Below are 25,163 nucleotides of genomic sequence, written 5' to 3'. Positions count from 1 at the left end.
TTGATGAATTACAGGGACTTTGGTACAACAAATTCAATCATTTCTGTTGTTTTGGAGTCTGTTTCTGATTGCTGCAGCTTAGTGTTTTGCTGCTCAAAGTATTGTTTGTGGACCAGACTGGCAGCCCATGAAACTTGTACAAATGTGGAATCTTGGGCTCCAAATAAGATTTACTGAATCAAGTGCTGGTCTGCCAACTGTACTTAAATAGCAAGGACCCAATGGATCCTAAATTAGGTGTTCAGGTCATTTTGAAATTTAGAGAGCTTTGGAAGTATGTATACATTTTTTTTGTGGCCAGGAGGAAATTATTTCATATATGATCAAATAATGTAGTGACATCCTCTTAGTTATGTGGTTTCCCAAAGGACCTGCTTTATTTTTGAGGACTATGCTTTTGGAAGAATTTGACTCATTAATTTATTAATTTGTGAATTCTTAATAGTGACTCTTGGATAGAATATGCAAACAGTTCATGCATTTACAATCAGATATCTCAGTGGTTTAGGTGAAATACTTAAAAAGCATTGGAAATTTAAAATAAAAACAATAATGACAATAATAGGTAATATTTATACAACACTTAATAGGTGCTAGGCACTCTTCTAAGCACTTCATGTAGATGAACTCATTACAGCTTCTTGACAATCCTATGAGATATCTTATTAGTATGCTGCTTTACAGATGAGGAGACTGAAGCATAGAATGATAGTGACTTGCCCAAGTTCACACAGCTAAGAAGTGGAGAAGCTGGGATTGCTTTGATTGCCTTTTACGAATACTAGATGGTGATTTACCAAAGAATTCCAGCTTAGGTGGTTTCTTTTAGAGCTTGGTACATCCTCTGGCTTTACATACGAGGGAAATGTGAGTCAGAAAAGCCATGGGGCTTCCATAACATTACAGATAAATTTGTGGCAATTAGCATATCTTAGCCCCTTGTAGTTCACACATTTGGACTTCATAATCTCCCTGGGAAATAGGTAGATACTCTGATGTCATATCAATGATGGTCCCATTTTGTCTTGTTACTTCAAGGGAATAGATTGGCCTATGTCTAGTTGAGAGTGCCCATAAATTGGTTGCTTTTTTTAAAAAATATTTTATTTATTTATTTGATATATATAGAGAGAGCACAAGCAGAGGGAGCAACAGGCAGAGGGAGAGAGAGAAGCAGACTCCCAGTTGAGCAGGGAGCCCAACCAATGTGGGGCTCCATCCCAGGACCTTGGGATCATGACCTCAGCCAAAGGCAGACATTTAACTGACTGAACCACCTAGGTGCCCTGGTTGCTTCTTATGTGCTAGAATTGTGCTCTTTTTTATACCTCTACTAGACCCTGTCAAGTTATATACTGGACTAATTACTCTGATCTGTGTTATTTGTTGACATGTCTGCTCCACACCAAGGCTTGAGAGCTAAGACCATGTTTTATTTCTCTTTATGAACCTAATATTACCATAGACTATGATGTCACAGTTAGCCCTTAGTAAGCCATTGTCATGTGGACAAATAACTACTCCTTACCATTGCTTCAGGTATGCTATGCAAATGGGTGTGAGGCTCAGGTGGCTCATGGAGGAAAAGAAGGAACTAGGCCCAAGATGAACATGGAGAGGGAGGGAATGTAGTTTCATGAGCCACTGGTGGTGTTGGTAGTGATTTGAGCTAGTAAGAGCACAATTCCGTGTTTCGGCTTGACTATTTCTTTCCTATATCTCTTCATATGCATATTTTCTGGGTTTGGATATAAATTCTCAAAGGCAGCAACTCCCTTTCTTTACTCCCTTTGTACAGTGCCTGACTTTATACTGCGCGTAGAGAAGAACCGGGGACTGCTTGTGCAGATAATAATGAAATTGTTAATCTGCACCATGGAGAATTTATAAAAGTATCCGTTTTTTTTTTTTTTTGGAAAATATTCTCCTTGAAGGACTTTATTTTTATTTAACTAGGTAGACCAATCTGCTGGTCAAAGTCATGGGGATAGTTAAAACATAGATGTTTCAATTTTTGCTAGCCCATGTTTTTAAAATGAAGTCATATTTTCAATGATCAGATGAGCTAGTAGTCCATCCATGATCACAGTGTTTCCAGTTATTTTGGGGATCCCCCCAAATAAGTGGCCCTATATCTCTATAAACCAGTCTATCAGCTGCAGTTGTCACTTGGCCCCCAACTCTTGTTTTTCCTGCTCTGACTTGTACTTATCCACAACTGCTGTCTGCCAAGCCCCTGCATAAAATGTCATGGAGTTGCTGCTGCAAAATGTGTAAGGAAAAGTCAAGAAAGGTCATTTGAAGAATAATGAAAGAGTTTTGCCCTATTAGATTTATTTTTAAAAATCCAACTATTTGGAGATGATTCACATGCATTTAAAATAAATATTCAGGGAGAGCTTGTGCAACTTTTACCTAGTTTCTCCCAATTGTGACTTCTTTTTTTTTTTTTTTAAGATTTATTAATTAATTTATTTATTCATGATAGACAGAGAGAGAGAGAGAGAGAGAGAGAGAGGCAGAGACACAGGTAGAGGGAAAAGCAGGCTCCATGCCGGGAGCCCGATGCGGGACTCAATCCCAGGTCTTCAGGATTGCCCCTGGGCCAAAGGTAGGTGCCAAACCGCTGCGCCACACAGGGATTCCCCCAATGGTGACTTCTTAAAAACTATAGTACATTATCACAACCAAGATATTGATATTGATATTGATACAATCAAGATACGGAACGTTTCTATCACCACAAAGATCTCTCATGTTGCTCTTTTATAGCCACATCCACTCTCACCCCACCCCCCACATCCTGAACTCCTGGCAACCATTAATCTGTTGTCTAGTTCTAGATTTTTTTTTCAAATCATCAATGAAATATAAATGGAATCATATAGTCTGTAACCTTTTGAGATTGGCCTGTTTCTTTCAGCATATTTATCAGGAGATACATGCAGGTTGTTGTATGCATCAATAGTTTGTTCCTTTTTTAGTGCTATGTAGTATTCCATGATATGGATGTATGGATATACTACAGCTTGTTTGACTATTCACTTGTTGAAAAATATCTGGGTTGTTTCTAATTTTAGGTTATTACAAATAAAGTTGTGAAATTTGTGTACAGGTGTTTGTGTGGACATAAGTTTCATTTCTCTGGGATAAATTTTAAGGAGTATAGTTGCTAGGTCATATTATAGTTACATGTTTCATTTTTTTAAGAAACTGTGTTCAGTTGTAGATATTTCACTGCATGTAGGATTCTGGGAAGATAGTTCTTTTAATTCAGCAGTTGAAAAAATTTTGGTGACTTCCTTTTTGTTTCTATGGTTTCTGAGGAGAAATGTACTGTTATGAGTCCCCCCTCATCCGTTGTCATATTGGTAAGGTATTTCTCTCTCAACACTTCTAAAATTTATTCTTTGTTTTTAGTTTCCATAAATTTGACTACAATGTATCTTGAGGTAAATTGGGATTTGTTGAGATTTATCCCATTAAGATTCACTTAGCTTCTTGAATTTGTAGATTTATTTCTTTGCCAAATTTGAGGAGGTCTCAGCCATTATTTCTTTGAGTACTTTTTTTAACCCGACCCTCATTCTCCTTTTCTTCTATGACTCTCTTGACATGGATGTTACATCTTGGGTTATAGTACCACAGTTCCTTGAGACTCTGTTAGTTTTTTCCATTCTATTTTTTCCAGTTTGAGTAATTTCTGTTGTTCTGTCTTCCAACTCAATGATTATTTTCTCTATCTCCTCCATCCTGCCCTTGGGTTTATTTATTCAGTTGTTTATTTTGGTTCTTGTATTTTTCAATTCTTTAATTAAATTTTTTTTTTTTTTTTTTAAGAAGAGAGAGAGTGAGGAGAGGAGCAGAAGGGGAGGGAGAGAGCAAATCTGAAGCGGGCTCTGCAGCCAGCATGGAGTCTGAAGTGTGGCTCAGTCTCACAACCCTGAGATCATTACCTACATCAAAATCAAGAGTTGGACACTTAACTGACTGAGCCACCCAAGCACCCCATCTATTCAATTCTTGAATTTCTATTTGGTTCTTATTAAATCAACTACTTCCTTACTTAGACTTTCTGTTTGTTCAAGTGTATTCATACTTGTGCATTGAAGCATTTATATCATGGCTGCTTTAAAAATCTTTTTCAGATAATTCTAATGCCCCTGTAATCTCAGTGTCAGCATCTGTTATCTTTTTTTATTCCATTTGAGATATTCCTGATTATTGATATGATATGTGATCTTAGGCTGAAATTTATACATTTGGGGTATTATGGTATATGAGACTGAATCTTATTTAAACCTTCTATATTAACTGGCTCATTTTGATATTGCTCCAGCAGGGGAAGGGAAAGGAGGTGCCACTTCTTTCCTGATATGCAAGGATAGAAATCCAGGTTCCCCACTGATCTTCATTGACACTTGAGCTGGGATGGGTACTCTCTTAGATATTACTGAAAGAGATTGAAACTTCTAGCTCTACACTAGACCTCCATTAATTTGCTGTCTGGAAGAGGTAGGGTGATTCATTGTTGCTTGCTGCATGGTTTCCACTGATACATTTGGGGATGCCAGTGGCCCCATTGCAACTGGGTTGTGGAGAAATTCCTGATTCCACTACTCTTCCCCTGACACCATTTCAATGGGGAAGAGGTGGGGTGCCTCCTTACTCTCAGATTGGGGTAGAAGTCGAGAATCTCTGCTAGGTCTTGCTGGCTTGGTTTGGGGATGTAGCCATAGTTTTTCTTTCTTCTGTGATGTTTGGCAAAAGTAGAGAGATTGTCATCTAAAAGCTTTATGTTGTTTTCTAGGCTGCCTCTTGCTGGTTCTTTGGTTAAATTGAGTAGGCTTTATTGGGCTTTTCTTTTCTCTGAAATTGTTGGTGTTTCTGGGTTGTTAGTGTCTTCAGTTCCAAATCTGGAATATATGGAGTGAAAAGAAAGCTTAGTGATCTCTCACCACCATATAATTCCAAAGTCCCTAGCCAGTCTGCTTTCTTCTTTCTTTAACTGTTTTCTTATATTATCTTTATATATAATGTTCTATGATTGTTATTTGCATTAGTAGGAAGGTTAGAAAAAAATCTGCCTACTCCATATTTTTGGAAGCAGAAGATTTGCTCTATCATATATTAACAATTATTATAAAGATATAGAAAATTTAGCAAATTTTCATTCAACTTGTTGATTTTTGGTGAGTCAGCTTTTGGTCAGTTGATGTTTGTTCCCCTAGAACTAGTGTATCAATAGATAGGAACTACTACTAGTGAAAACTGGGTGGAAGAATTTAAAGCAGAATGGAGCTGTGCTCTGATATCCTTTGGACAATTCTTGAGTGGCCATAGAAGACTGTAAAAGAGCAGTAAGATTACTTAGTATTTTTTATAGCAATTTCTTATTGTAAAATACCTTTTAAAATATCTGATATGCATAAACGACTAATGTTAATACATTAGGTATCTCTTTTTGAGGAATAACTACAGTTTATTAGTTTAACAATTTTAAGAGTAATTAATACTTAGGTCCTTGGGAACAAGAGGGTTCACATAATCAACTAACACTGAGTTACTAAGCAAAGTGAATTGCTGAGACTTCCTTTTAAGAGTAACTAAACAATTTGGTGTGTTGACATTTCATTTTTAAGGACTTCTGCTACTTCATGTTCTGTCTATAATAATGATTTGAAATCTTAGATTTTTATCGTAATGCCAGACAACTCATCCTTCCTCAAATAATGTCGCACCATAGGTTGCAGAACAGTGACCCATCAACTGCATTTAGTGCACTAATATGGGTATTTCATACCATGGAATGTTAAACATTTTTTAAGAAAAATCTTTAACACAGTAGATTTTATGTAATAATAAGGGTTTCTGTCTTATTCTAAAAAAATTTTTGAGTAATCTAGTAGTGGCTGACCTGCATTTAATTCTCTAAATGTAGTTCTGAACTAAGATCTGGTTAATTCTAACTAGTCTTATTTATGTTATCTCTCAGTTCTTAAATGAATGAATTAGTTCAAATACTTTTCACAGAATACCATTGAGGAGGTGCATTCCTTTTTTTTTTAAGATTTAATTTATTTATTCATAAGAGACAAAGAGAGAGAGAGAGAGAGAGAGAGAGAGAGAGAGAGAGAGAGGCAGAGACATGGGTAGAGGGAGAAGCAGGCTCCTCATGGGGAACCTGATGTGGGACTTGATTCTGGGACTCCAGGATCATTCCCTGAGCAGAAGGCAGATGCTCAACTGCTGAGTCACCCAGGTATCCCGAGGGAGGTACATTTCTATAGCTATAGTAAAGAAGAAAAGAATATGCTGTAAGATGTCCTGAATTGGATCCAAAGATGTTTATTCATTTAAAATAAATAAATTACCTATGTTTCAAGTCTTACAGTGCAGGAGCTAGAACCTGGAATCAATTTATTATCTACTTAATGGATGTCATAATTATTTTAATATTGTCTTATCTTTCTTATTTTATATTTCAGCTTTGCAAGCTATGTTTCATTAAATAAGAACATAAACTATGTTTCATTAAATGGGATTATAGATTAAACTCATATCCTAAAACAAATTCATATTTATTGGCCACTATATGGGACGCACTGTTAAGTGATTGTCAAAACTTATCTCACATTATGTCCTCAAATAATCTATTTTTCACATTGGGCAGAAGGAGACTAATGAAAATTAAGTGATTTGTCCAAAATCCACTCACAGAAAACCAAGAGCTCGTATCCATGCAGATCTGTTTACTTGGGAACCATAAACTTCCCTTAACACTTTGTTTTTTGTATTTCTCTAATTTACTCCTCCACTTTAGTTTACTTTGTTGAAATATTTTTCTTTATTGCTGCTACATACCAGTTACTCTTTTTTATGAACCAGCTTTTTTTTGAGTCAAGACTGTTTTTCTTAGAAAGCAAATTGTGTAGTAGAAGTTGAGGATATTTTTTGACAGATCTTACATTCCTTCTTTTTTTCTACCATTGTCTTCCCCAAAGCTCCCTATACATTTAATTCCTTAAAATCCTGTGAGTTTGAACACTTCTGTTCTCTGTCATCACTGCAGTGTCTCAGAAAAGAATCTCATTCCATATGCTTTCAGGCACTCAAGGAACCAAAACATGAAAACCTGGAATTTGTCATTACCCATTTAGCCTCTGGTCCATCAAATTCAGTAGCTTGCCTCCAGGAGAGATCAGTCCTTGAGTCCTCAAAAGAATCTCTTCTCTCTATTATGTATTTGGTTAATTGGAAAATGCTGTTTTTTAGGTAAAAGATCCTGCATCATTTGGATAGCAACCAAGTCAGCCATATGGGAAGGAAAATAATCTAGTGAGTTGCAAAATAAGAAATCATGGTCCATGTGTTCCTTCTGATGGTTTTCTTTGGGATATGAGGTACTATCTCTTTGCACTTCAGTTTATAGCTTTTTAAATGGGGATATCCTTGGCTCTATTACTAAGATTTGAGAATATGATGAATATGCATATAATAACTAAATCCTTTTACCAAGAGAAACAACTCTTCTGGAGAATTCCCTTTCCTGACCACCAAGGAATGTTATCGAATGATCTGACAGTTTTGACTCTCAGTGATTTCACCTTTTCTCATTTCATGCAGTAGTCCACTTGTAAAAATGTGTTGAGTACAATCATGGATGATGGCTTTGCTATAGAAATTAATTGGCCAACAGAAGCCAATGACATTGTTTCCTGTATTTGCTCTTCTAGGCCTTGTCTAAGACCAATGACTTACTGGAGAATAAAACACATTACTAATAAGTATTGCAGAGATAATGACAGGATGCGAATGTAGATATCAGCTGCATTGAGAATAAGAATTCTGTTTGGTTAGGCATTGCTGCAACAACTTTTTCTGGAGAAAACATGAGGGAAGAGATATATATATTATTATTATTATTATTTTTTTTAAATCTTTATTTATTTATGATAGTCACACAGAGAGAGAGAGAGGCAGAGACACAGGCAGAGGGAGAAGCAGGCTCCATGCACCGGGAGCCCGACGTGGGATTCGATCCCGGGTCTCCAGGATCGCGCCCTGGGCCAAAGGCAGGCGCCAAACCGCTGCGCCACCCAGGGATCCCGAGATATATATATTATTAACGTAACATTGAGGTTAGTGAAAGAGGAGAGGATCTAGAAGAGCCTCTGATATCAGACTAGGTGACCAAGTGAACCATTTGGTAGGTATTTTACGTTGTCAAGAAATCTCCTTCCTAAGGACTAAAAAGAAAACAGCCTCAGTCTTTCATGAGAAGTAAAGCAATGCTTAGTTGAGATTACAAACAGTGTACTTGCTAAATTGAAGACTCTTACATGTATAAACAAATCAGGAGATTAGTGAGTTCAAAAAAATGTTTATTTCTTTTTGGAAACTACCGGAATCTTAAATTGTAGTTGTCATTCAAATACTGAAATTGTGTAGGTGCTTCAAAGTGGTGATGTCAATGAACTCATTCAAATTGTTTTCCTAGAATGAGTCAACTTTAAGAAATGTCAGAGATTTCATAACCACCAAAGCGCCTTTATAAATCCTTCTTGTTACTTATGTGAGGGTCAAATTCTTCTAAATTCAGTGTGAAATTCAATCCGCTGGAGAATAGGATAAATCTTTCTAGAATGATTTAAGTAGGATCATGTCTAGATGCAAGGGAATTAATGGACTTTTTTTTTTTTTTTTTTTTTTTGATTCTTAGGGGCTTTGTATTTCTGTGAAACTCAGAGGGAAAACGTCACAGATGATGAGCGGACACAGAACACTTTAGTTTTGTGATTGTCTTTTCTTTATCTTCACATATCTTCAGAGAATCTGTATTACTAAGAGTAGGAATTTGACCAGAAAATAGACAAAATTGAAGATGTCCTCTGGAGAAATTGCCACAAAAACAGTGTAGCTGATCCTCTGGTTACAAAGTATGGCTTCTTATCCTTCATTGGGAAGACATACATAAGGTTCATGTTCACTCATTTCAGGATAAGATTTCATAGCTGTTCTGGAGCTAATTATTACTTAGAAGTCTATCCTAGTTTATAATTTATAGATTTGCTATTTTGCTAGAGTTCAAAATCTTGTCACGAAAGACCAGTTAGTAAAAAAAGACTAAATTTTTGACTAAATTTGTTGGTCGTGAAATAGCAGTAAGAAGTGTAATGTTAGCCACAGAAAGAAAAATATCTATGGAAAGCTGAAAAGAAATGATTTTGTAGTGTCTCTTACACAAAACAGGGATTGTACTTTTTTTTTTTTTGGATCCTCTTTTTCTTGTGCTGAAATAGGCTTTTACTTATCATCATAATTTGATCAATTATTTGTATCTTTCATAATTTAGTCAAACCTTACCCTTTGCTGAGCCAGTAAACATCATTAATGTAGTCTTAAAAATTTGTCAACATTACGGGCAAAATAGAATGTTGACTTTTCTCCTGAAACATCTGTGACATAATTCAAGGAAATTTGACAGATTAGTCAGTGTACATGATAAATTTGCATAGCATCTCAGTTACTTTTTTTAAGGAAACCTCCCCAACATTCTTCTATGAAGCTGCTAAGCCTCTCTTTCCAGGAGGGGTAAGATATGCAGGGAGGTACAGGAAATGGGTTTTTGTATACTGATTCAGACACTGCTGTGAGGTTACAAATACAACATGAAGGCCATTGAGAGCTGGTTTCTCCTGATCCTGACCATTTTGCTAGCATGTGAGCAACCAAGGAGGGGCTAATGAATAGCCCCAATCTTAAAGATCACATTCATGTGACTTAATCACCTTTAAATACTCAAAGAAAAATTAAGAGATCTAGTCCTTCTCTTAAGGTGCTTCATATTATAAAACATCATGACAGACCTAGAGATATTGGATTTCATACTGTCTTTATACTAAACATACTACATCGGTCATTTCTAATGGATAAAGCTTTAATTAGTCATGTTATTTAAATGTGAAATGGTGACCTAGTAGAGTTTTGTGCCGGATAATATCAGGTAGAAGAGAACACATGAATAACAAGATTCCTGCTGTATGGATAGAGCATAAGCAAGTCAATATCTTTACATTGTAAAAAATTTTTAATAAAGTAGCAAAACTTAATTGGGTTCATCTTTTTTTCGTTGACAATAGTACTTTACTCAATTAGGGTAAACATTCCAAACATGTTTGTGATGTGAAGAAATTAACATGGAATAAGTTTGAAATGTGTCAGAATGATAAATTCACCTCAGACAACTATGAAGTACAATATTAATATTTTACACTAGCATTACAAATCAATTCATTCTAAACAAAAAGAAACTAATCTATTCTATGCTTATGAGGATATAACAAAACTGCTATCTTCACGTAATGGCAGCAAAATGGTACCACTTTTGGAAGGAAATTTGAAAATATATGTTTCTAATGAGCTAATTCTACTGCTGGAATATTAACTTAAGAATGTACGTAGCCCAGGGGCACCTGTGTGGCTTAGTCCACGAAACATCTGCTTTTGGCTCAGGTCATGATCCCAGAGTCCTGGGATAGAGGCTTGCATTGGGCTCCCTGCTCAGTGGAGAGCCTGCCTCTCCTCCTCCTTCTGCTACTCCCCTTGCTTGTGCTCGCTCTCTGTCTGTCAAATAAGTAAATAAAATCTTAAAAGAAAAGAACACAGCTCAAAATATGGGAGGAAAAGTTGTATCTACTAATATATGCACAGCAGCATTATTTATACTAGTAAGCAATTAGAAATAAATTAAATGTCCAACAATAAGGTAGTTTATATTACAGCATGTTACATGGCTTTTATTTATTTATTTATTTTTTTATGTTACATGGCTTTTAAAATCATACTTATAGAGTCTATTTATCAGCATGAAAAATGCTTATGTCATAATGTTAAGTGAAAAATTTCTAGAAAACTATATACTATTATTATAAAAATTTATATGTTTATTATATGTGTGTTTGTTTAAAAAATATTTGAAGCTAAGTAAAACTAAGTAGAAAAAATTATGCACAAGAAAACAAGCCTGAAGGAAATACACATAATTATATATTTGGGGGTTATTGTTCTATTTTTCATCTTTTGTAATACGTTTTAATTATTTTTATAATAAAAATTATAATTAAAAAGTAAATCCTACTGCATACAAAACTTTACTCCCCACCCCACAGAGAGAAATTTAGATAGAGGAAATTACAAAATTATAAGAAGAAGAAAATAAAAGGAGGTCAATTTGAAAGTTAATGACAAAGTGGTAGAAAAAGAAATATATAAGCATGAGGGGAACATTCCTGTGGGATACCAGGCAAATATGAACAGATACCTAGATGGCCTTGGAATTCACTGTAGACAAGTGAAATTTGGTAATCAGTTACATAGGGAAATTATTTTTTTAAAGATTTTATTTATTTAATTGTGTGTGTGTGTGTGTGTGAGAGAGAGAGAGAGAGAGAGAGAGAGAGGCAGAGACATAGGCAGAGGAGAAGCAGGCTCCATGCAGGGAGTCCAATGTGGGACTTGATCTTGGGACTCTGGGTCACATCCTCAGCCAAAGGCAGATGCTCAACCACTGAACCACCCAGGCATCCCCAGAGGGAAATTGTTTACAAAAAAATGCAGCTAAAATAGATGATAGAAGCAGGGAATGGAAAAGAATTCAGCAACATGGTAAATGGAGAGATGAGGGACCACACATTACCTGAATCACAGGCAGCTTCTTGAATAGTTTTCCCAGCCTCATCTGTGAATTTTTTTGAGTGCTGAGTAGTAAGGCAGGTTATCAACACAAAAGACTTGGATCAGAGCCAGAAGTTATCCCAAAGAAACTTGGCTGAGCAGGATCCTGTTCAAAGAATTGAAGATAGAAGCCTATTTAAACAAGTTGTAAAATATTGAACTGAAGTAGTGGCCACTTGTGAATGAAACATTCATATTCCACCATTATAACTTTGGAAGAGAAGTGGTATCAACAAGCTATCTTTGAGTTGACCGTGGCAGTAAACAAAACAGGTGGCTGCAGTATATGTGTGCTTTTTGAGACTTCATATAATGATGACCTGTTCTGGAGTTTCAGACTTTCAACTATCTACCAAAAGTGTCTGCATGTAAGTAATAGATTACACAAATATATTTGTTTGCATTCAGAGGGAAGTGTTTGTTGACGTAAAAGGGTTAATTGATTTAAGAATAAATGTTGTATTCTAAAAGGTAATCATTTACTCATATGATAGACTCCATGTCCTGATGATGTGTTTTATCGTATTATTTTCATGTGTTTGTAGACACGCAAAAGTAGTCTACACTTGGCTTTTTTCTCACACCACATTTGCCGTTTAATGTGCATCGCACATTAGCAGTGGAGAACACACACACACACACACGCACACACACACACACACATGCATTCTGTGCCAACTCTGAACTCAACTCTGATTCCTTGGAATTTGGATCCCATTTCCACCGTTTCATTAGCACTTTCAAAATCATTCATTACTTATAAATAGCCATTGGCTTTTCCTTTTTTTCTCTGCATATTTCTGTATGCACAAGGATTGTGTGACCATTTACTCTCTGTCAGATATTGCACTAAGAGTATCATGAAATGCTACTTTAAATTCTTTAACAGTTCAGGCTGGAGCAAGGGGTCCTTCCCTGTTGGGCTGCGGTAGTTGCCTTCGTTCACTTTCCCCTTGAAATCAGTTCCAGGGCAGCCTGGGTGGCTCAGCGGTTTAGTGCCGCCTTCAGCCCAGGGTGTGATCCTGGAGACCCGGGATAGAGTCCCACGTCGGGCTCCCTGCATGGAGCCTGCTTCTCCCTCTTCTTGTGTCTCTGCCTCTCTGCCTCTCTCTGTGTGTCCCTCATGAATAAATAAATAAAATCTTTAAAAAAAAAGAAATCATTTCCAGGTATAATACCTGGAATTGTGCGTAAAACAACCCCCCAAAAACAGAGGAGCTTGCTTTCATAAAGAAAATCATGTCAGTTAAGTAGAGTTTCTCTTTACTATAAAACCACATTTATTTTTATTTTTTTTAATTTATTTTTTATTGGTGTTCAATTTACCAACATACAGAATAACCCCCAGTGCCCGTCACCCATTCACTCCCACCCCCCGCCCTCCTCCCCTTCTACCACCCCTAGTTCGTTTCCCAGAGTTAGCAGTCTTTACGTTCTGTCTCCCTTTCTGATATTTCCCACACATTTCTTCTCCCTTCCCTTATATTCCCTTTCACTATTATTTATATTCCCCAAATGAATGAGAACATATAATGTTTGTCCTTCTCCGACTGGCTTACTTCACTCAGCATAATACCCTCCAGTTCCATCCACATTGAAGCAAATGGTGGGTATTTGTCATTTCTAATAGCTGAGTAATATTCCATTGTATACATAAACCACATCTTTTTTATCCACTCATCTTTCGATAAACCACATTTAGAAATTACATGAGGAAGGAGAATCTTTACAAAGGAGATGCCTTGACTGTTAGTGTTATTTGCCTGTTTCTTTTTTTTTTTTTAATTTTTATTTATTTATGATAGTCACAGAGAGAGAGAGAGAGGCAGAGACACAGGCAGAGGGAGAAGCAGGCTCCATGCACCGGGAACCCGACATGGGATTCGATCCCGGGTCTCCAGGATCGCGCCCCGGGCCAAAGGCAGGCGCCAAACCGCTGCGCCACCCAGGGATCCCTATTTGCCTGTTTCTTTCTCAACTCAGTGTTAAGTGGTCATTGAACAAGGGAATATTTTTGGCCCTGGTTATCTAGTTATCTGTCCCACTGGTAATATTAACCAAGGAATTATCGTTGTGTTGTGTAGACCTGAGTAAAAAGGGCCACAAAGAGCCCTTGCTATTCCATTGATATGGGGAAATTTATTATAGGAATGCAAATATCATAAATATGGAAGGTTTGAAAATCATAACACAAAAAGATTTCTTTGTGTCCACCTCAGTGAGTCCAAAGTTTGAACTGGAAAAGAGTAGAGGCAGGGGAGATGAAATGACATTCCACCCAAAGGCACATTCCAGGAGGATGTTTTAACTCAGCCTCTCCTCTGAGGCCCTCCCCTGTCTCTGTGTTTTTACAGTCTGTGTCTTCTTTTTGTCTTTTCTTTCCGCTCCTCCCTTTTCCCTGTCTTTACAAACTCCTGTTGAAGGCAGGGCATAGGTAGGGTGCTGTGACAGTGGTAGAAAGAGAGAAGGGAGTCACGGTTCCTATTCAAACTCTATCTCTTCTAATTCTTTCAGCAAGCATCGCACATTAGCAGTGGAGAACACACACACACACACACACACAGGCACAAACACACATACACACACACATGCATTCTGTGCCAGAGCAGATCTCCTGAAAACTGCTGCCAAGTGGCCGCCGCCCAAGAGACTGCAGAATTTCTGGCACTAGGGCAGAATCGATGGCTGTAGCCAAGTGATTGTTGCTGAACTTACCTGTGTCGAAAGGTCAGGTTTGCGGTGCTAAGGCTGGGCACAGTCACTGAAGGTGGATGGGATTGTGAATGGAGGCCCTGAGGCGTGTTCTGCACTTTGCAACTGGTCTGGCAGGCTCCTCCACCTCCTGAGTCTGCCACAGGCCTGGGAAACACCTGGGCAGTGACAAAGGCAGGTAAGGCAGCTTTGCCAAGGTACAGTATCAACTACCTTTGTTCTGCCCAGAAAACTGTACCGTAACGGCCACATTCTTAGCAAGTGATTCTCTTAATACACTGTTTCATGATGAAAAGCTCGAAATCTTTGCATTTAGAGACATTTATCTCAACTTCAACTCTAAAATCATGTGTTATTTGACTGGATCCTACACTGATTTGTAACTTAAATAGAAATGTTAACAATTCAAGAAAACACTAATGAGTTAGAGCACAGCTTAGAAATTGTTATGTGTACATATTTGTGTGTGTGTGTGTGTGTGTGTGTTATGATGGCTTCATAGATTTAAAAAAGAACCATGGGTTATCAAAAAAATATACGCCAAAGCATAAGAACCAAAATTATTGAGCCATTGGTCACTTTTGTTCCTCTGCTCTTTCAGATGAAAAATAGATAAAAGAAAAAATACTGTCTAATCTGCACAAGGGTCAGAGGGATGGATGAAATAACAACTTCTTCATGAATGAAATGCAAGTCATAAGATGGGAACTCCTTCAACTTCCTGTGACTGCCTCCGTGCCCAAGGAGCCACCCTTTCCTCCTTCCTATGAAAGACGAGTCTATTTGCTTCATCCCACCATCTAAGCCTAATCCTTCCACCTTCCTTGTCACATACCCTTTGACCTCTTTAGGAACTATATTCTACTGCATATCTCCCCCTTTGGTAACCTCAACCTACTTCCTCCCTTCAGTATTTAAATGTGATCTAGTTTTTCTCAACTTTTAGGAAAACCTTCCTCAATTCCACAGTACCTTTCAACTCCCCTGTATCTTTCACAGCCAAACGAATTGGCTTATGGTAAGGGGGAGTGATTTTGCTCCTTTCCTCCCAGGGATTATTTGACAATGTCTGGAGGCATTTTTGGTTGTTCCAACTTGGGGAGTGGGCACTGTTTCTGGCAACTAGTGTTATCTATACCTGTCATTTTTTTATTGCTTCCCATTTTTTCCTTAGCACACTGAAGTCTGATGTCCACTAGCACATCTGACTTTTTAATTTAATTAAATTTTTTTTGCCTTTTTAATTTTTATTCTTCACTCATCTCATCAGTAAGCACCACTTGATCCTACTAGCTATTTCCTCCATTAGAGGTGTTTTTCTTTTTTTTTCCCCTTGGTTTCTGTGACACCACACTACACTTGGTGATTTCTCAAGCTCTTCCTTCCTGGTCTTTGTTGCATATAGACAAGTAATTTAGGCTGATTCTCAAAGATCTAATGTAAGTATTTTAATTTTTTTCATAATAGAAGGTTAATACAGTATCAGTTAATATCTATAGGATACAAATAAACTTTTGATCATCAATTTTAAAGTCATTGTATTATTACCATTACTTTATAGTGGTGTAGGCACCCAGGAGTGTCTATTATTTGACTCCAGGTCTATTGCAGCTCCTCTTTTTTCCCCTGGAAATGCTGAATACTCTATCATTTTTATCTTAATGGGATCCTTCTCAGTATTACCTACAATTTCATCTTAAGGCTACTACAGCAGCATCAGTATTCATGTTATTATTAGCTTATATTTCATGAGCACCTGCTATGTGCTAAGTTTTTCACATTTGTAATGGTCTCAACTCTATCTGGTAAAAATGTAATATTGAAATAATAATTCTAGTCCAGAACAAGCCTACAGAGCTAGATACTCTTCTGTTCCAATATTCAATTAGCAAAGATAGGATTCATACTAGGTCTACCTAATACCTAAAACCCACGTTCTTTCCATTATGCATACTTGCTTTCTTTGCTATAACCCAAAGTCCCTGTCCAGAACATCACATCTCAAAGTTGTCTAAATAGTTATTTGGTAGCTTCTTATGCAGTCTTTTCTATTCTAAATCATGACTTTAAAATGTTAGAGATGAAATCAACATTGAAGCCCCTCAGGCCCCAACCTTTTTGGAATGACCAGAAATATTTCTCAGATTTCTTTTATAAAATTTTCTTTTCCCCTATATTGATTTTTGGTTGTTGACTTTGACAGGGTTTGGTACACTGTCAAGTACATTTCAAAAAATTACTCTAAAAAGCACACACTCTGATTTTCTATGTGAGGGTTTTGCACAGGAATGAGATAAAGAAGACGGATGTGAGGAACCAATAAAAGAATGGATAGAACTAATTGGCTGTAGGGCAACTAACTGGCTTATGGTAAGGGGGAGTGATTTTGCTCTCTTCCTCCCAGAGATTATTTGACAATGTCTGGAGACATTTTTGGTTGTTCCGACTTGGGGAGTGGGCACTGTTTCTGCAACTGGTAGAGAGAGGCTGGGGATATTGCCAAAAATTGTAAAATGCACAGAACAGTTCTAATCTCATTTTCTCAGGACAAAGAATTTTCAAGCTCAAAGTGTCAGCAGTGAAGAGGTCAAGGAAACCCTTTTGGAGAAAAGAAGGAAAAAGAAAGAGAAAGGGAGACTTTGCAATTTTGAACCTCTGACAACAGACATGGAGATTTCATCCAGAGCAAGAAGAAGCCCAGAAGTTTTTCTGCATTATTGAATAAGGGGATGAATCATTTCAACCAGCTTGAGCTTGAGGTTAATGTGAGAGACACAGCTGGTAGAACCAGGAGGCAGATACGTTGTTAAACTAAAGCAAGAGGGAGAGGAAATGTGGAAATAGAAGTAATTCACCTTGGGGTGATAGTTGAGACCACAGAAGTGGTTGAAACGTTCAAGGACATGTGGGAAAGAAGGGTAAAGGCATTTTGCTGGTGCTTTAAAAACATACATCCTTCATATAAATGGTATATTTTAAAGTGATATACAGTAAGAATTATTCCTGCTATGCCCATCTGTTTCAACATGAGGAATCAAAATTTGAATACCAACCTTTCTAAAATAAAGGTTTCTGGACAGATTTAATTTCACTAGTGTTAACAGTTTGTTTCTTCTACCTTAATACCACACTTTTCTATTTGAAGCAGAGGTTATCAAATTTAATATTTATTTTTGCTTAGGGTTTACATGTTAATATGATAACTTGTCAATGGTGGGAGGGGTCAAGATATTTTGCTGTAACTTAAGATCAGAAAAAAGGATGTATATAAAGAGAGGTGTAGCCCAGTTTTTTTTTTTTCTTCAGTTTGTCTGCTTTCTGGCTTGATTTCAAAGCACTTAATAGTTTCAGCTTATACTTGCTAAACGTGGAAACATTGAAACACCACACCCCAGGTTGCTTATAATGAATAGTGTCTTTTGCACAAACATATTTTTATCAAAGCACCTAAAGAAAACCTGCCACACCTGTCATGTTATTACTCAGCCACATTCTCTGGCTGTCCAGTCTAATTTTGGAGAAGTTGTGGGGTAGGGAGCCCCTAAGTTAAGTGACCTGTAGCTGAATTATTTTAATGACTCGGGCTGAGAATTACTCCACTCCATCTCTTCCTCCCTCCAAAGCAAGACCCATAATCATGTTAAGAAGTTCTTATTTATGGATACTTGTAACTTCTTTTATCTGATCCCAGAAAACTCCTAGGTTGTTTAGAAATGTTGCTACTGAAGAATAAAATGTTGGCAGATAGGACGCCCACTGGTTCTGCAGAAGGATGAGTTGGCAACAACTGGGCCTTCTAAGGCCTTCAGGCACAGTGAGATTTGGAGTTTCCCAGATTGGAGGAACCTGTTTGGTTCCTCTTAACTCTCTTATAAAAATTTCTGGACTTTATTGCTTGTGTCTTGTGAAGATTCATGGCTTCATCTGCTCTGTCTTTTGAATAATATTTATAGCTTTGTTAGCCGTGGCCTTTAAAAAAAAATCTTAGCCTTATTATTCAAATAGATGTCTCATCATGCTGAATAACGCATGACCCACACATGCTAAGAATAAACTGGATGGTGCCATGAAATCTTCCACCCACGTAACTAGAAATGCATGAAATGCAAAACTGGATCTCAAATGCAATGCTCTATGCAGAAATGGCGCTTCATGTTGGTAGAGGAAACCACCTACTCATAATTCATTAGAGGGGCCTGGAAATGTCTGTGTGGAAATCTTTCCCTCAGGCCTGCTATCATATATGAAATTCTCACCATTACATTGAATGCTTTGTCTAAGACATCATTTCAGTAAAATAACCTTTAAAATGCATAGAAATATCCTGTAAGGGTAGAAAGATTAATTCAATTGAAGCCTATTTTTAATTTAGCACAGCTAGGAATTTCTTGCTTTCTTTCTTCCTTTCTTCTTTCCTTCTTTCTTTCTTTCCTTCCTTCCTTCCTTCCTTCCTTCCTTCCTTCCTTCCTTCCTTTCTTCCTTTTTTTCCTAACTTAACCCCTCTTTCTTAGAAAGCAGAGTTCTGACAAAATAGAATTCAGGAGAATATTTAATCAAGGTAAGAAATCAGCAATATTCAGGTACAGTGGGCATTACTTATGGGGCCCTTGGTAGTGGCAATAGGTAGACAAGGCTGGAAAAGATGAAGAATGAGGCAAGGATCCATTGAGGTAAGCATGCTGCATGAAGAAGCAGAGCATACCCTCTGGGATATGGCCATTAGAGATCTGTCCTTGAGACACAAAGATGGGTCATTTCTAATAATAGCCACATGAATAATAAATCAATAGCAGTAACTTTGAGTATTCTTTATTGGATTCTTGGATCTTAGCTATACCTTTCACATTCATTATCTTAATTCTTACAATGACCAGAGATGAATAAACAGACTCAGAAGAGGTAAAATCAACTCAGGTAGGAAGTTAATAAGTGGGAATAGTTGGCATTCTAAATGAGGTTGTTCTGATTCCAAATTCATGATATTAGCCATCATTCACATTGCATCTTTATGATATTTCCCCTTGTTCTCTCTCCCTCTTGTCACTCCTTCAAACTTGTACTCCAGCCATATGCTATTTTCCCCACCTAGAATGTGTCAACTTCTTTTCTACTGCTGGAATATATTTTTAATTTTTTTTGAGAACTAGGTAAAATAGTCAAATATCACCTCCTTTAAAAATTTTTCTTTAATGTATCATCTGTTGCATTCATATTACCAGTAACTAGGAGATATATAGCTTTATTCCCTGCCAGATTATAAGACACTCAAAACAAGAATTCTTTTATTATAATGTCTGTAGAACAGAGTTTAACTTGCATATTGAACACAATAGACAATCATTAGATGTTTGTTGAGTAAATAAATTTGGTCATAGGTATCTTGTAAAGTTGGAGAATAAGGAATTTTCATCCTAAAGGTATCAACAAAAGGTTAAATTATGTTTACTGGAGTTGGTTTTAGAAGGCAAGAAAAAACATCGTGCTTTCAAGATCACTTTCATTTTTGGAGTGCATAGGTGGGTCAGTTATTTAAGTGTCTGACTTTGACTTAGATTAGGATCTTGAGGCCCTGGGATCTAGCCCCACATGGGACTCCCAGCTCAGCAGCAGGGAGTCTGCTTGTCCCTCTCCCACTGCTCCTCCCCCTGCTCGTGCTCACTCTCTTTTTTCCTGTTGCTCAAATAAGTAAAATCTTTACATTTTTTTCATTTTTTAATTAACTGAAATTTTTATTAGTTGTCCAGACAATTTTTATCAAAGTCACTAATCTGCTTGTGACCAGATAGCTGAATTTTATTGTACATTCGAGTGACATATATATATGACATATATATGCATTTTTGTTTATATCTGTGAGGACCTATAATTGTAAAACTTCTGCCAAGGGGAATATACCACAATGTATAAACTATAAGAATGAGGAAAACAAAATGCTTGCCAATTTATTATTCAATGCATTTATGAATAAATGATATGAGTGTGAAAAAATATAAATATGTATGCTACAGACAGAAAAACACCTTATAAATAACTTTAAAAGAGACATATAAAGGTGCCGTAAGCGTGGGAAACACATCACATATGGCCCTAGAGACATAACTCGAAACATCAGAGAAACACGTGGTTGCTTTTGTGGTCCTGGGAAGCCAGAGACGTGTATTTCTCTATTCCTACGGCTTTTTTTGAGTCTGTGCCTTGATGATACCAAGCTATTCAAAAAATTAAAACAAGATGGCTATGTCCTTCCAACTATTTATATTTTCTAAATAAGAAATTATGTTTGTTTTAAATTTCTCAAAATTAGGTATGATTTAGAAATGTAAATACTTTTGAAATGGAGAAAAATTTATTGCAGAGTTTATCTTGTCCCTTCAGTTTCCTCTTCCTTTCCTCATCCAGCCTGTGGGATGCATATTAGGAACTGTTAAACCAAATCGAACTGTGAGTGTGTGAATGTGAGTGTATCTCTCCTTACTCTTTTTTACTTAAGAACCAAAAGTAGTTGATGTCTCCACAGGAAGCTTAGGATGTGAACATTGACATGGTGCATTTACACAGACTACCCTCTGGTTCTAGACTACACATCATGCATCCTGCCATTCATTCACTCCATGCACAATAATTGAGAACCAACAACTTTTTAGGCTGGGGTATAGATAAGAATGTGCCATAGACTCAGTCTTGGGGACTTAGTCTGGAGGAATAGGCATAATTATAAACAAAAAAATGTGACAAACAGTTCTTTTTAAAGATGTTCTGTTTGAAGATGTAGTGCCATTTTAATCTTAGATTCTAGGTGAAGAATCCATCGAGTCATGCCATGGAGGCTTCCGGTCTTGATTGACATCTGTGTCATCCAAAGAGCTTTTTATTTCTGGCCTAATATTGGACTAGCAGAGAGCACCAGAGAGGGTAAGAAACTTGAATCCAATTCTCATTATATCTAAAGATAAAGCATTTGAAAGTCCTAGGTATGCAGCATCGTATGCACAGAGAGGAGAAAAGTTACTTTGTCACTTTCACTCTGTTTATCTGCTCTAATTTATAGGGCATTTTTGTTTAATGATTATGCAGACAGCTTTGAAGCTAGACTTTTCAGGTTTATCACTTAGCTCCATCATTTACTATCTGTGTTACTTCAGGCAAATTATTTAACTAGTGTCCATTTCCTTGACTGTAAATGTAAAAGAACAACACCTGCTAATAAGATTGTTGTGTAAATTTAGTTCATTAATGCATGCAAAGCCATTAGGACAGCACCTGCCCTATAGTCAGTGCTATTGTTCTATTACCAAGTTTTTATGACACTTGTTTTCGCTGGGCGTGAGAAGGCATCAGACTCCTCAATATAATACTCCAGACAACCACTATCACTACATTAGAGTTGCATATGAGGTGAAATTAATTTGTCATCACTATCTTATAGAGATATAAAGATTTTTCTACTATGATAAGAAAAGTCCTCTGAAAACCAGCTTGAAGCAGTCTTAAGGACATTGCTCATATTAATCTGCCAACTGGTCCTTTTATAGAAGGCATCTCATAACTCAAGGGTACTATCCCTCCCAGAGGCATTTGCATTTTAACAGACTTACTAAAAATATACATGGCTTCACAATCCTGAGGTATAGTTTTCTGCTGGTGAGTTTCCAGGTATCATGATCCGTAGTGAGGGAGCTTGAATCTCCCACAATGAATTGAGATACTCAGGGGACCTGCGGCTGACCCAGTTTACTTGCATCCTCTGGCTATCTGCCAGAGAATGTCTTCTCTGCAGAAAAGTTTCCTCAATTTTCAGTGAACAACTAACAGACTCCTGCAAATAAGACTAAGAAACGAGCTCCTAATAAAAAAATCCTTAGATATTTGAAGAAGCAGCCATTTTGACTTGAAGTTCTAGAACCAACAGACAATGGATTTAGAACCTTGAAATATATTTTTTTCAAATACAGAGTATGCATATAGAATATCGCATAAAATGTTACATGTAGCAACTCTCTATATAATAATTAAAGACATAGAGGATGTGAAAGTTTACCAATCAACAGAAATATATTAAGAAAGAACAAGGAAAAATGGAAAAGGAAAAACTCTAAATATGTAAAACACTGATGACATAATGATAAAATAAAAGTCAAATATTATAGACAGCATATTAAAACCAAGGCTAAAATGAAAAGTTCTGACATAGAGAATGGAAGAGGAGTAATATTTAAAGAGCGATAGACAGGTGTGAATTTTCCAGATCTGATGAACATCCATGTGAATTTGCAGATTTTGAAAGAGTAATGTAGCCTAAGCAGGATAAACAAAAAGAAATTCACACATTGTTGTGAAATTGCAGAACATCAAAGACAAAAAAGACCTTAAAAGTGTCCAGAGAGAAAGAACAATTAAACTGAAACAGTAAGTGGAGTGATAGTGTCCTTCTCAAAAGCAATAGTGAAAGCAGAAGGTGATGGAATAATATCCTCAAAGAGTTGAAAGGAAGTAGCTTAAGAACCGTTCATCTAACTGTATACTTAGAAAAACTAACATTCAAGAATGAAGGTGAATCAAAGACATTTTCAGAAAAATAAAAGCTGAAGACTCAATTTACTACCCAGACTGGCCTAAACCACTGTTTTAAGGAAATATTAAAGCAGTGTTTCAGTCTTTGGGGCCCTTGACTCCCTTGAAAATTTTTGAGAGCTCCAAAGTGCTTTTGCATATGTGGGTTGTATCTATCAAAAAATCTTAGACACCTGAGAAATGTATACATTACAACACAAAATCATGTTTTCAGAGCTATAGGCATTTCTGGGTAATGACATTATATAAAAGTATGGGGACAGACCACAGAGGAAAAGGATTTGAAGTTGTCTTGGAGGGTGAGTGGAATCTGGATCAACCAAGAGGTGCTAGAAGGGTATTTCAGTGGACATTTGAGTAATGGGAAAAAGAATATTCATGGCACGTAAAGGGGACCATAATGAAACTTACTTGACCTGTAAGTAAAACTCATTTGGGGGAAGTCTGAGTCAGGCAGCCCTGGAGTGTGGAAGTCTTTAAATATAAAGATGCCATAAGCTGAAAAATTCAAAGAGAGAGAGAGAGAGAGAGAGAGAGAGAGAGAGAGAGAAATCAGAACCTGTGCAAAATCCAGTGCTGTAAAGTTCATGAATCATCTAAAAGAATAATCATCAGACAATGAAAAGTGGCTTAATACTGTACAAACCACATTTGAAAGAGAATAAGCCTGTCATGTATAATATATGAGAGCTATTATAGGTGTTTTCAAACTACATGTTGGTTGTGTCCTGTGAGTCCCACGGCCTTCATCTTTAGGCAAATAACAGAATGGTTATAACGATCTCCTGCTTGTGTGGTCTTCTGCAATGTTTTTCCTTTTCTTTCTATCAATTCTCTTTATATTCATCTGGTCACCAAATTTTCATGTGTGTCTTTGAGTTGTTTTATGTTGCTGAAAAACGCTTGATGTTGCTGTATCCAGGAAATAAATCCAGTGTGGTGACTCAAGACCTGGAATAACAAGGCCTTTTTTGGCTGCTCTATTGATTACACATGACCTGAATCAACTCTTTATTCTTCAATCTTTTCATCTCTGACCTGGGGAGAGCAGCCACAGTACTGCTAGATAATGTGGAAAAACATTGACTCTTTCTGATAAAGGAGAATTGTTAGAAATCATTGACTAAAATCTTAAAACTTTTCATTGCTATTTTAATTTAAGCAACACTGTGCCATACGTTGTGTTTTAATTACTAGCTAGGTTTCTAAATGTAGACTGTAATTTGATAAAATATCTGTAATGTAGGCAAGCTACTATAGCTAAATACCCTTGCCATTTGCTTATACATATTGTATGTATACATGTGTACCATATGCACACATATGGTGACTTGCTATATGGCTGCAAGACTTGGACCTGTATTTGTAGCAGTTCCATTTGTGGAGGTTCAGAACAGTGTTTCTAGGAGTAGGAAAGAGAAAAACAGGAATAGCTTTGACAAGAATCAAAATCTGCAAACTTTCTTCCTCAACCATCATAATCATGCTCATCCTGCTCCTGATTTTGATAATAATAATAATGATGATGAATATGGATATAACACTTTACAGTTTATGAAATACTCTTGCATAATTTTCACTGGGATTGCAGGGCACCTAACTGTGGAAACAAAGCCAGCATAACACCAGTGTGTTAGTAGTGGCGAGGAGATGTGGGTTGAGTCTGTGAGCTAGGCAGCATCTACATTGCAGGGCAAGTATTTGGTGATAAGGAGTTTGGCCTTTATTATATATGCAATGGGAAGCCACTGAAAGGTTTTAAGCAAGAGAATAACATGAATTAATTTACATTTTAGAAAGTCTCCCAGGCTGCCACATGGAAATGAATTGTTGGAGGATAAGAGTGAAAGCATTGAGACTGGTTAGGAAGCTACTCAAGTAGCCTCCCTGAGAAGTAGTGGTGGCCTGGGATGTGTTCACCTTGAAGCTAACAAAGCTTTATCTTCAGGGCCCCCTATTTACAGAAGCCACTTCTTAGGCTAGGGTAGAGCCTGAGCCACATATTCATGACATCCTGTATCTTTGTGATATTAGTAAAAAAACAAACAAAAAAAAAACAAACAAACAACATTTTATGTATTAACTGCTAAGATGGCTATTTCTTTCCACTCTGACCTTCCATCCACTATATTACCATGTGGGTG

At 36.9% G+C, this 25,163-nt stretch overlaps 1 long non-coding RNA gene across 1 annotated transcript; it reads left to right on the top strand.

Annotated features, from left to right (window-relative positions):
• Positions 1-1,560: 1,560 nt before the first annotated feature.
• LOC144283209 (uncharacterized) lies at positions 1,561-17,520 on the top strand. The gene is made up of 4 exons (XR_013351637.1): positions 1,561-1,672; positions 2,493-2,611; positions 15,050-15,887; positions 16,995-17,520. It is a non-coding gene; the product is annotated as an uncharacterized LOC144283209 (long non-coding RNA).
• Positions 17,521-25,163: the final 7,643 nt, after the last annotated feature.

The sequence above is a fragment of the Canis aureus genome, chromosome 14 (genome assembly GCF_053574225.1).
Source record: "Canis aureus isolate CA01 chromosome 14, VMU_Caureus_v.1.0, whole genome shotgun sequence".
Taxonomy (NCBI): Eukaryota; Metazoa; Chordata; class Mammalia; order Carnivora; family Canidae; genus Canis; species Canis aureus.
Note: the sequence above shows the minus strand (reverse complement) of the source record. Positions and strands in the feature narration are given on the sequence as shown.